At 34.2% G+C, this 13,587-nt stretch overlaps 1 non-coding gene across 1 annotated transcript; it reads left to right on the plus strand.

Annotated features, from left to right (window-relative positions):
• Positions 1-5,426: 5,426 nt before the first annotated feature.
• On the plus strand, positions 5,427-5,530 carry LOC122308608. Its single transcript, XR_006242127.1, has one exon. It is a non-coding gene; the product is annotated as a small nucleolar RNA R71 (small nucleolar RNA).
• Positions 5,531-13,587: the final 8,057 nt, after the last annotated feature.

The following is a 13,587-nucleotide window of genomic DNA, read 5'->3' on the forward strand; positions in this document are numbered from 1 at the left end:
GAAGTGTCATTTCATGGTTCAAGAAGGGATCGTGCTAGGCCATAGAGTGTCATCTAAAGGAATTGAGGTGGATCGAGCCAAAATTGCAACCATAGAGAAACTACCACCTCCAAAGCATGTGAAGGGAATCAGAAGTTTTCTGAGACATGCAGGATTTTATAGAAGATTTATCAAGGATTTTTCTAAACTCTCTAAACCTTTATGTAATCTTCTTGAGAAAAATTCTGCATTTGACTTTGATGTTATTTGTTTGCAGGCCTTTAATGCACTCAAGGAGAAGCTAATTTCAGCACCAATTGTGATTGTGCCTAATTGGAGTCAACCTTTTGAAGTTATGTGTGATGCAAGTGACTTTGCAATTGGAGCAGTGTTGGGGCAAAGGCGAGACAAGCTGTTTAGAGCCATCTATTATGCAAGCCGGATATTGAATGAAGCTCAATTGAATTATACGACAACTGAGAAGGAGATGCTTGCTGTGGTGTTTGCTTGTGACAAATTTCGGTCCTACCTCATTGGTACAAAGGTGATAGTGTTCACTGATCATGCAGCACTTCGCTATTTGTTTGGCAAGAAGGATGCTAAGCCTAGGCTAATTCGTTGGATCCTCCTTCTTCAAGAATTTGATTTGGAGATTCGAGACAAGAAAGGAAGTGAAAATTTAGTGGCTGACCATCTCTCTTTATTAGAGCAAGAGGAAGAAAGACCAGATTCAGTGGTCCAAGAGGCATTCCCTGATGAGCAGTTGTTTGCATGTGAGATCAAGCTTCCGTGGTATGCTGATATTGTTAACTATCTAGCTTGTAAAGTTTTACCACCTGATCTTACTTATCATCAACGTAAGAAATTTTTGCATGATGTGAATTATTATCTGTGGGATGAGCCTTTGTTGTTCAAAAGATGCCCTGATCAAATCATTAGAAGATGTGTGCCAGAAGAAGAGATGCAAGACATCCTCCATCATTGCCATTCATCATCATATAGAGGACACTTTGGAGCCACCCGTACAGCATCTAAGGTACTTCAAAGTGGGTTCTATTGGCCTTCTATTTTTCGTGATAGTTACACTTTGGTGAAAACTTGTGACCGGTGCCAACGTATGGGAAATATTTCAAGGCGTCATGAGTTACCACTGAAAGGTATCTTAGAAGTTGAGTTGTTTGATGTTTGGGGAACAGATTTTATGGGGCCTTTTCCTCATTCTTTTGGTTTTGCTTATATCTTATTAGCAGTTGATTATGTGTCAAAATGGGTGGAAGCAATTGCTACAATAACAAATGATGCAAAGGTAGTGCTCAAATTTCTGCACAAGAACATATTCACAAGATTTGGCACTCCACGAGCTATTATTAGTGATGAAGGGACTCACTTTTGCAACAAGTTGTTTGAGAATCTTCTTTCTAAATATGGTGTGAAGCACAAGATAGCACTTGCTTACCATCCTCAAACTAATGGTCAAGCTGAAATTTCAAATAGAGAGATCAAGAACATCCTTGAGAAGACGGGCAAAATCAATAGAAAGGATTGGGCGAAGAAGCTTGATGATGCTTTGTGGGCATACCATACAGCCTTTAAAGCACCTATCGGGATGTCTCCATACCGATTAGTGTTTGGAAAGGCATGTCATCTTCCTGTAGAGTTGGAGCATAGAGCTTATTGGGCTGTAAAAAAGTTTAATTTTGATTTGAAGGCAGCAGGTGAAAAGTGACTTCTTCAATTGAATGAGATGGAAGAGTTCCGAAATGATGCATATGAAAATGCAAAGATCTATAAAGAAAAGACGAAGAAGTGGCATGACAAACAGATTCTCAGGCGAGAGTTTGCTCCAGGACAACAAGTTTTACTCTTCAATTCACGACTCAAACTCTTTCCAGGAAAGTTGAAACAAGATGGACGGGTCCTTATACAATTCATGAAGTTTTCTCTTTTGGAGCAGTAGATTTGAAGGACAAGACTGGGAATATTTCCAGAGTTAATGGTCAGAGATTGAAGCACTACTATGGAGAGCAAATGGAGAGGAACTATGCATTTATTCCTCTTGGAGATCCTAATTGATGATGATTGAAAAGTCTAGCTGTAGACTTTAAAACAAGCGCTTATGGGAGGCAACCCATAGATCTATCTTTCATTCTTTCATTTATTTTATTATCTTTATTTATTTAAGTTTTAATAAATTGGTTTTTGATGCAGGTTTATTTAGCATGAATAAACAGCTGAAAAATTCTAATCTACGGAAGATTCACCATGAAACCAGGGAAGTTCCTTTATTTCTTCAATCCTTTTTACTTTTGCATTACAATGAAGACATTGTTTAGTTTAAGTTTGGGGGTGTAAACTCCTATAATCATTTGATCCTCTTGTTTTCTAAATCTTGGGTTGTTGATGGGTTGTTTGATTCTCTTACCAAGCATGCATTGGAGTAAGATTGAATTCTCTATGACTCTGAAATTTGTGATTGAAGATGGTTTTGAGAAAAATTTTCAAAAATTTCTTTTATGTCAAGTGAAGTTTTGTGGGTACTTTGGTTTAAATCTTTGACCTTGAACACAATTGAACACATAGTCGTTTTTCTCTTATTCCATTTTGCTTATGAAGAGAAGAAGTTGAATTAATTGAAAGAGGGAGGTTCGATTTTGCTTTGCTCTAGAATCCGTTGATGGGTCCTTGAGGCGAAATCCTAGTTGAGACCAAATATTAGAGAAATGATCTAGGCATTTCTTTGGCATAACCAAAAAGCTTTCCCAGCCATCCTAAATGTCATGCCATCATTACATGGTGTGTTTCCATAGTCAACCCCCTTGAGCCTTCATAAGCCTTTATTTATTATTTGAACTACATAAACCATGCCAGCTCTAAGCCTGAAAAACAATGAATCTACCTTTGATAGTTTGAGAAAATACTTTGGTGGAGAGTTACATTTAAAAGAGAAAAATTGGTTTCATGATGAACCGTATTATTTTTGCTTTGATTGATCAAAGAAGAAGAAGAAAAAGAAGAAGAAAGGAAGTGACTGAAAAAAAAAAAAAAAGAATAAAGAAGAAGAAGAAGAAGAAGAAGAAAAGAGAAAGAAAAAGAAAAAGAAGTCGCTAAGCGGAGTGTGAATTACCTCAGATTTTGTTAAGGGAATTATTGGTATTACATCAGTGATTACAGCAATAATAATGCCACAAGTATGAGCATATTGCCAAGAAAGAGCTATGATTTGAATCATGTGGGTTTCTCTTTTAATGTTCTTTTCACTAAGTATTTTTCCAGTTTGATTTAATTTCCCATATCCAGTTCTTTCTTAACCCTCACCCTATGGCCTATCATTACAATCTTATTAAAGACCTTTTGATCTCTGATTTTGGTGTTGACTACATTAGTGGAGAGGATTTCTGAAAATTGGACTTATGGGGTTAAGTTTTAAGAGAATTCTTTTGATTTTGGTTGTTCTACTTTTATCTGAGTTTGCAGGTGGTTTGAGGTTAAATTGACTATATCACACACACACTTAAGGTCTTAGCTTTAGGTTGAAGTAAACGCCTAACTCTTGCTTGACAAATTGCAAAATTTTTGATTGATTTTCCTGCCATCTTTGATGTTAAAAGAGTAAGATACTAGAGGCGAAATCTAAATTCATAAAAGCTTGGTGAGTGATGATACTTCTCTTTCGGGTCGAGTCGATATTGCCTAAACTATCATTTGCTTTTCATTTTTGTTTGAGGACAAACAAAGTTGTAAGTTTGGGGGTATTTGATGACTTGCAAAATTTCATATTGCAGATTTTACAAGTTCGCTCGAGCGGAGGCTTTTGGCCGCTCAAGCGAATTCAGGCAGATTCAAACGCTAGACTGCCGCTCGACAGGGAGCTCGAGCGGGTTGCTGAAAAACAAAGATCACTCGAGCGGAGACAGTCTTCGCTCGAGCGAAATCAGGCAGAGTCGAACGCTCGACGTGCGCTCGATAGGATGCTCGAGTGAAATCAGATAGAGTCGAATGCTCGATGTGCGCTCGACACCCCGCTCGAGCGAACATCGTATTTTGACAGATTTAAGGTTTTCCGCCGTCACACAATATAAAAGTAATTTTTCACTCTAGGGCCGCGACTTTTGACTAGAGAATACTTCTTGGGACAGAAAAACATAGCTAGAGGGATTCAAATCAACTGTTTTGGAGAGGGAATTCCAATTATTGCACGTACGTTGGAATCATACACGAGCACGGACGGGAGAAAAGCGTTGAATCGTTCCCTTGAGCTTTTGAAGACGATTTGCGGCTGCAAGGAGGATTTTTCAGTGTTTATTTTCTTCCAATCTTCTCAGAACAATTATGGTGAATTCGTTTATGTTGAATTCCATTTCTAGCATGAGCTAAATTTACTTTATTCTAGGAAAACGATGTAACCTATTTCCGAACTATGCTTGTTTATCTATGCTAATTTAATGCAATTCTCTCTTTGTTTATCTGATTTATTCTGAGTTTATTGCTTCTAATTAACTGGTCATTGGTTAGATGATAATTAATCTTGTGATTTGCTATCGAAAGAGGGAATCATAGGGTAGATCTTGGATATTTCAGCATAGGTAAGTATAGAGATCGAAAGACTTGTATGAACCTATGTAGTAATTAAATCTTTGGTCTTATTGCATTCTTGATTATTGAATTTGCATATTCTTGTGTGAATTGATAACCAAGAGTTAATTCCAATTGACTATCGAAAGAGGCTTTTGGATGAATTAGAGATTTGCTAATAGACAAAAGAGATTTAAATTAAGTTAGCTGGATGAGAAAAGCATAGTGAAGAATTAGGTGAAATCGATTTCCTAGAAGTTTTCCTCCCCATTAAGTTGATCTTCGAACGTCAGTTTTATTTCCTTTGCATATTCCTCTTTGAGTCGATTTTAGTTTAAATTGCAACTAGAAAAATCTTAGTGATTCCTCTAGATAAAATCAAGTTTAGTATAATTTTGGTATTTGGCAAACGTAAGGTACCAATCCCTGAGGACGATACTCTTCTTATTACTTTACTATAAAACTACGATACTGTGCCACAATTTTGCAGTTTTGCAGTTTTGCACCGGTCACCACTAATCTCACAAATGCCACAATTTTCTTCTTCTTTTTCAATGGCCTTAGCCAAATTTACCTTCGTAAGTTCCACGGCCTCGACTTTTCTTGTCAAACTTGCTATCCTAGCATTCACATCATCATTTCCTTTAAGAACATACATACCTTCTTAAGACATGGCACTGAGTTTGGGCTTATTTGACCGATTAGAACAATCTGTGTTATCCCAAGATTTGGCATTTTCAGCTAACTGGTCAAAATAGTCCCAAGCATCATCAGGATCTTTATTTAAAAATTCACCGTTACACATCATTTCGACAAACTGACGCATTTGAGATGTTAAACCTTCATAGAAACAACTAATGGTGCACCAAGTCTCATAGCCATGATGTGGGCAAGTTAGCAATAATTCTTTAAAACGTTCCCAATACTGAAAAAATGTTTCATTTTCTTTTTGAGAAAAATTCATAATATTTCTGCGAAGAGTGTTGGTCCTATGAGTAGGAAAAAACTTTTTTAGAAATTCTCTTTGCATTTCTTGCCATGTGCCAATAGGTCTTGGTCTCAAGGAGTTCAACCAATTTTTAACTTTTTCTTTCAAAGAGGATGGAAACAACTTTAATCTAACAACATCATCATTGATAATTTGGGTTTTTAAAGTTGCACAAACTTCTTCAAATTCTTTCAGATGCAAATAAGGACTTTCTGAGTCTAAGCCATGAAACTTGGAAAGTAATTGAATTACTCCCGGTTTTAAATCAAAATTCCCCATATTCGTAGGAAAAATCATGCAAGATGGAGTACTTGTCCTTGTTGGCTGCAAATACTCGTGCAAAGTTCTCATTGGTGGATTATTTTGTGCCTCCTCATTTTCTTGTTCTTCATGAACACTATGATTATCAGCCACGGTATTAGAATGAGAATTTTTAGAATCACCAGACAAAGTATCAACCAATTCTTTTAAAACAAGTTCCTCTCTTCTCAATCTACCTGTTTGATCATGTTGCCACGAGATCATTCATCATAGAGAATCAAGCACATTCAAAGACTAAAAAAAAATGCAAAACAAGCAAGAAAGTGAAAGAAAAAAACAATTGGAATGAGATTACCAAATGGTATGAATATGAAAGCAATGTTACTTGATCCATTTCCCATCAAAATAAAAAATCGTACCTGCAAAAAGAATGTGAAAAACAATTAGCAAAAGATTTCTAAAATATTTTTTTTTCTTTTCTAAAAAAAATTATCACACATTGCAATCCCCGGCAACGGCACCAAAAACTTGTTGCGTCTAAACTTTAACTCAAATTAATGAACAAATAATTTAGTGTAGTTTACCTGCAAGTATACAGATATTGTAGTATCTTACAGGATCGAATCCACAGGGATTGACTTTTGTGATAAAGAAAATAAATTCAGACAATGAAACGAAATTACTAAAAGAAACGTACAATCGAATATAAAGATGAAGATTTATAAAATAAATGAATCAAACTAAAATGATAAAATGAATTGATATAGAGAAAGACTAAGGTTTCGAGGATCCGTCTAATAATTTATGATATTGTTTCCGATCGATTTACTTCAATTATACTAGAATAATGATTCTGTTTAATTGGAAGATTTAGTATTTAAGATCAATAAAAATAGTCGCTTATGATTGAGCGTGAACGATTGATGATTAAAACATTCACAAATCTATTTGAATATCACAGGGATTTCTCAAGCATTCACTGTATTCGAAAATCACAATGAATCAAGATAAACATATAGATAATCAAAATATCCAATAATAAAATCTTTCAATCGATCAAGCTCACAGAATAAATTTTACGTGGATCCGAAAACAATATTTAAATCATGAAACTTCACCTCTAACCTTAGTATGAAAATTTAGCCAATCATGTTCATTACAAATGCTATAAAAATCACATAAATATACTCCATTAGAAAACTAAAATAAAATACAAGAAATATTAGAAAATAATTTAGAAGTAATAAAATCTGAAATTCAGCCGATATAGAGGAATAAATCAGAACCAGAGATTCAATTCCATCTGTCTCTTCTAAACGAAAATGAATCAACACGAGAGAGAGCTTCACGCCACAAATGAAAAACATCCACTCCGAATGAAAAGCAAAGAAACGGAAACCAGCATAATAAAAATAAGAAAAAAAACTGAGTCCGTCCCACGCCAACTCAAAGTAGAAACAAAACAACAAAAAGACAATAACCCAATATGAGAGAGTCCTTTTTCTTTCATGCCCACCGACTTCACGTTTCAGCCAACATCGACTCTCTTCTTCAATGAAAACTCCAGAAAAATCCCAATGATTGACACCCTCTTCTAGCCGACTATTTAGTTTCTCTCACTCACCCAATTCCTTTCCACGTACACTAATCCCAGCCGACCTCCTCAACTCCACTCCTTTCTTTTTTAACTCAGCCAAAAAAATTAATCTCCAACTGACACTCCTGGTCTGCAAGAAAAATAAAACCCACCGACTCTCCTCACTATAGACTTCCACGTCCAACTCTAACCCAAAGAGCCGACTTACTCTTCACTATAGATTCAATGTACAACTCCCTCCAATCCAATCAAGCACAGCCCTCCCACTCTCTTAATCCAACGTCCCCTTTTTATAGACTTCCACCGACTCTCTAAGGTGTCCCTCTCCACAAGTCAAGCACGGCACCTATCTTCAATGAATTTCCACCGAAAATTCTCTTTAATCCCTTTCAATCACGGCACCTCTCCTGCAAATCAATTAGCCGATTTTCCTCTCCTTTCCGTTTTCTTGCTTTTCATACCAACCGATTAATAAAATCAACTCATGCACCAACCGAAGCCATCAAATTTATTTGATTCAGCTTGAATATCAACTACCAGATTTTCAACATCGGAGGATTAAGCACTTCTAGTCCACTTTAGCTGCACCAACCGAAGCTATCAACAAGCTACCGCTTCTTACATTCACACTCCCACGTCCAAGAGCAAGCAAAAATAAAATAAAGAGCTGCTTCATGGGATCTCCATTTGGTTTTAGCCTCCTTTTTAGACTTTGACATTGCATGTGTTTGTCTACCGTAAATCATTTTCTTCACCGCATGCATCTATGAACAACCAAGTAAGCAAGTCACCACCAAAATCTTCATCTTTTCTTTTTAGCTGCTGAAATACACCGCTTCCTTCCTTCTCTTCATTCCTCTCAATTAGTATGCACTTTTGGTCAAAAGTTTTAACGGGATCCCATGTGAATTTTATTTGAGCTGAAAATAAGTAGATAAAAATAGCACTCAAAAATAAATTAAAATAAAAATATATTATCAAAAATATTTGTGAGAAAATATTGTTCAATTAAATCATAGTTATAAAATTAAGCATAAACATGATATCAGTCAATTAAAAATCACAACTCGTATTTATACTTATTAACCATTTTTCCATCTAAAACTAATAATAGTGTCATGAAGAATTTAAAATGCATTGGTTTTAAATAGCTAAAACATTCAATATTTCAGCTCAATCAGGTGGTCCAGGAGGCAAGTCCATGTAAACCTCTTCGTGTAATTCACCATGTAAAAAAGCAATATTTACATCTAGTTGATGAATGTACCAATTTTTAATTGCAACAACAGCAAGCAGAAGCTGAATAGAAGTAAGCTTGGCAACAAGTGAGAAGGTGTTAAAGAAGTCTAACCCTTCTTCTTGAGTGTAACCTTTTGCCATCAGTCTTGCTTTGTCTTTCTATGGTTCCATCAGCTTTGTATTTGATTCTGAATACCCATTTACAACCAATTGTCTGTTTATTTTTAGGTATAGTGACAAGCTCCCATGTTTGATTTAACTCTAAAGCATCTATTTCATTTTTCATAGCTTGTTGCCATTCTGGAAATTGGGCAACTTTTTTATATGTTTTGGGATGAGGTTGTTATTGAAGCAAGGAAAGCTCTATGAGAAGATGATAATCTGCTGGCAAAAAGAAAATGAGAAATGGAATAGAAATTACCTTTAATAGAACCACCATTAGAAGAAGTTGAAGGGGTTGCATTTAAGATAACTTGACTGCAATAGTAATCCTGTAGAAGAACAGGTGGTTTTCTAATTCGAGTTGATTTTCTAAGTTGGGGTAGATCATTGGAAATAGGATTAGTCTTAAGGTATAGGCACATCTTGGTTAGTGTTTGAAGGAAGATTATCATCATGAGAAGTTGATGATATAGATTGATTAGGAACAACAGTAAAATTGGTGGGAAAATAATAGTTGTTTTCTGATGGTGGGAATAGAAATGTATGACTTTATGGATTAGAATGTGTATCTATGAAAGGAAGAATATTTTCATAGAATGTAACATTTCTAGAAATGAACACGTTATTAGTGTTGATATCCATTACTTTGTAACCCTTTACATCAGAGGGGTACTCGAAGAATATACATTGACAGCTCTAGGATCAAATTTATGTCTGTGATTTGGAAGTGTAGAAGTAAAGAAAAAACAACAAAACACCTTTAAATGAGATAGTTTTGGTGTTTTATTAAAAAACATTTCATAAGGGGTTTTATTATCAAGAAGAGGGGTAGGTATTCTATTGATGATATGAGCTACTCTAAGAACATAGTCACTCCAAAAAAATAATGGGGTCTTTGCTTGAAACATTAGTGCTCTAGCTGTACTAAGTAAATGTTGATGCATTCTTTCAACTTTTCCATTTTGCTGTGGGGTTTTTACACAACTTTTTTGATGTAAGATTCCATTTTTACTATAAAAATCTGTGAGGAAAAATTCAAGTCCATTATCTAACCTTATGGTTTTGACATCAACATTAAATTGAGTTTTTATCATTATACAAAATGTTTTGAGCAGAAATGGAAATTCAGATTTAGCCTTAAGCATGTAAACCCAAGTGCAACATGTGAAGTTATCAACAATTGTCAAGAAATATCTATAACCCAAATAAGAAATTGTGGCAAATGGACCCCATATGTCACAATGAACGAAATCAAAGATTTTATTAGATTTTGTATGTGATACAGGGAAAGCTAATCTTCTTTGCTTTGCCAAATGACATATATCACGTATATTTTGACAATCCATAGAGATAGAAGAATCTAATTTTTGAGAGAAGAAAGTCTAGAGAAAGATGCATGGCCTAATCTGTAATGTTATAGATCTAAGGATTTTTTAGAAGCAGCAGAAAAATTAACTTAATTAGACTTAAAGACAATGAGTTCTAAAGAAAGACAAAGAAAGATTTGATTATTGGGTTAGTTTAGAAACAGATAAAAGATTAAAAGAGAATGAGGGTACACACAAGACATTTTGCAAAAAAAGATTATTGGAAATGCAAATCATGCCAATGTGTGTAGCTAGTATAATCTGTCCATTGGGTAGATTTATAGATGTAGTGATTGGTTTAGAAGGAAAACAATAGAAATGTGGTGAATAGATCATGTGATCTATTGCACCAGTAACTAATATTCAAGAATGATTTCGTATAGTAGAAACAGAATTGAAAAAGAAATTACCAGAGAACTAGGTAGAAGTAACAAGCTAGGTTACAAGCTAAAGTATTCTAGGTATTTGAAGAAGGCTGAAAAGATCATAAGGAATTGGCAAGAGCTAAAAGTTTATTAAAATCTTCAAAGGTTAAAGAAACCATGTGAGACTCATCCTTATTTTTATCACAAACTTCATTGGTTGAAATGGCAGCATGAGCAGCAGAATACTTTCTCTTTCCTTTTGGTCTTGTCCAGCCTGAAGGATACCCATGGAGTTGGAAGCACTTGCCAACAGTATGTCCATTATACCCACAATGTGTACAATGGATTGAAGACTTCTTAGATTTTTCTTTTGAAAACTTGTATTGGTTTGTTGCTGGAGTAGTGAATTGTTTTACCATCAATGCATGAGTTTCATTTGAAACTAAGTTGATCAATTGCCTTTGGCTCTATGATGCCTCCAAATTCCACTTGGGATTGGACAAACATTTGAAGCATCGAGACATATAACACAAGTTTACCTGCCCCTGTTCATGACATATAAGATACAATGTTTCTAATATGCATCTAGCATTATGCAATATTCGTAGTGGATAAATTTTTTCTTCAGTAATACTATGTACCAAACTGAAAATATCCCAAGTACTTAAAACGTACTTTATACATAATGACATACTTCAAAACTAAGATTACAACACTAGTCCAGATCGATTGTAATTAAAACAGTACTGGAGATTCAACTCCACAGGTACAAGTAGTAATTTAAGTTAACTACTATACTATTATCAATGTCGCATCATCACTTAGTCAACCGTTTCCAGTTGGTCGATTCCCGGCTCTCCTTCAGATCCTGTAACAAGATCTAGCATTCGGTGGGAATGGTAGTTGGGACTACTACAATGAGATTTGATTACGAATCTCAGCAAGTTAATAAAAGTCCTCCACATATGTTAATGATGCATGCATAGTAGTAAAAGTATGAATATAATCACAGTCATAAATAAGCATAGCATAACTTAACATAAATCATAGCATAACTTCACATATTACACAGTATAACTTCACATCTGACATAGCATAACTTCACATAAAATATAGCATAACTGACATAACTTAAACTGAAATGTGAATTGAATTTGACTTGCTTGACATGAACTTGATCTGAGACTTGACTTAACATAAACTTGGAATCTTGCTTCTTTAACTGCTTAAGCTCAACTTTTTGAGATGAACTTGAACTAGAACTAAAACTTAACTTTACATGAAGTTGAACTGACTTCTTTACTTAACATGAACTTGGACTTAAAATCTGAGAATCAAAATGATTTCGCCAACATTTTCATCAGGAATAGTGAATAATCAGATTGATTTCGCCCAACATATTCCATCAAAGATACTCAGACAATCAAAATGATTCCATCATGAGTATTTTAAATCACGTACCCTAACAATCATAATGATTACATCAGGAGTACCTAGTAATACACTGACAATCAAAATAATTACTTGAAGAGTATTTTAAATCACGTACTCTAGCAATCAAAATGATTACACCATGGTACCTAGTAATACTCTAGCAATCAGAATGATTACATTACAAATATTTTAAATAAGATACCCTAACAATCAGAATGATTACGCCAGGATTATGTACATAATTGAACTTGAACTAAATTTTGACAATCAAATTGATTTTGACAGAAGTACCTCATGTGAAATACAAATGGAGATGCTCAGAAAATCATAATGATTACATCGAGAGTATCCTAGACATAACTGACTTGAACGTAACTTGAAAGACATGACTTACCTGAGATAAAAATATTTCGTAACATGGCATAACATGTAATTGATAACATATTTAACATGACATGCTTGTAACAGTAAATATTATATGCCATGACATACATGTAACAAATGGCATACTTAATATGACATACTTGTAATGTATAGCAATACATGATAGAATATCTTGTGTAACAAATGAATAATTTGTGACAGAATAAATTTTGTGTAATAGATAAATATGTGATAACTTGGCATGGCATGACATATATGATAACATACATGCATACATTGTAGTTCCTTTAATTATCACCCATACACAGTAAACTGCTAGTAAGTTAAAAGTTAATTTACCTCAATTTTCGCGTTTTCTAAGCAATTTCAAGTGTGATCATGGGGAACTGAAAGTAGTGATTTCTAAAAGTTAGAAATTAATCGCTAGCAATTATAAATATAGAAAAAAATACTAAGTTAGAGCAAAATGACCATTTTACCCTCTACATATGGGAAAATGACCATTTTACCCCTAACTTAAGATATTTGCATCCTAACTCCAAAAATACCAAAATTTACATACCTCATGTAAATTTTGTCCGAAACTCAAATATCAAATCAAAAAAATTTAGTACTAAACAAAACCATAAAAACTCTATAGGGGCCGAAACTTGCATAGGTTTTTTCCTTATTTTTGTTACAGTTCTTCAAATTTCAAAACTCATGATCAAACCAAATTTTTGCAACAAAAAACTTCCTATCCTAAGTTTAAAATATTCTTAAAACATCCACTAAAATATGCTAATCATCAACACCCAACTTCTTAGAAAAACGGATCTAAATGTTTTAACTAAAAAGGCAAACCCTTGAATCATATGGTTTGATCTATTTTAATGCATCTCCAAGAACTTCAAAAAACCCAACTCTTACTTCTAAAATGTTCATAACCTATTCTTAAGAACAAACATGTTTTGAATCATGAACAAAAGTCAACAGAATCACTCAAACCATACTTGAACCTTTTTGGTTTCTATCTAAGTTCAAAAACAGATCTTTGAAACTAACATCAAATATCTTCAAAATAATATTATAACATCTATATAAGAGGCTTAGGATCCTCAAATAAAATTATCAAAGCTATTAGAATAGGTTTAAACCACCAAAAATTTAAACTTTCTGAGAATAGAAACTGATTTTCCTCTTTCAGTTTGTAAGTTTCTAGATCTAAGAAACTCTTTCATCAAACCCTTTAATCATATA

This window comes from Carya illinoinensis, chromosome 4 (assembly GCF_018687715.1).
Source record: "Carya illinoinensis cultivar Pawnee chromosome 4, C.illinoinensisPawnee_v1, whole genome shotgun sequence".
Taxonomy (NCBI): domain Eukaryota; kingdom Viridiplantae; phylum Streptophyta; class Magnoliopsida; order Fagales; family Juglandaceae; genus Carya; species Carya illinoinensis.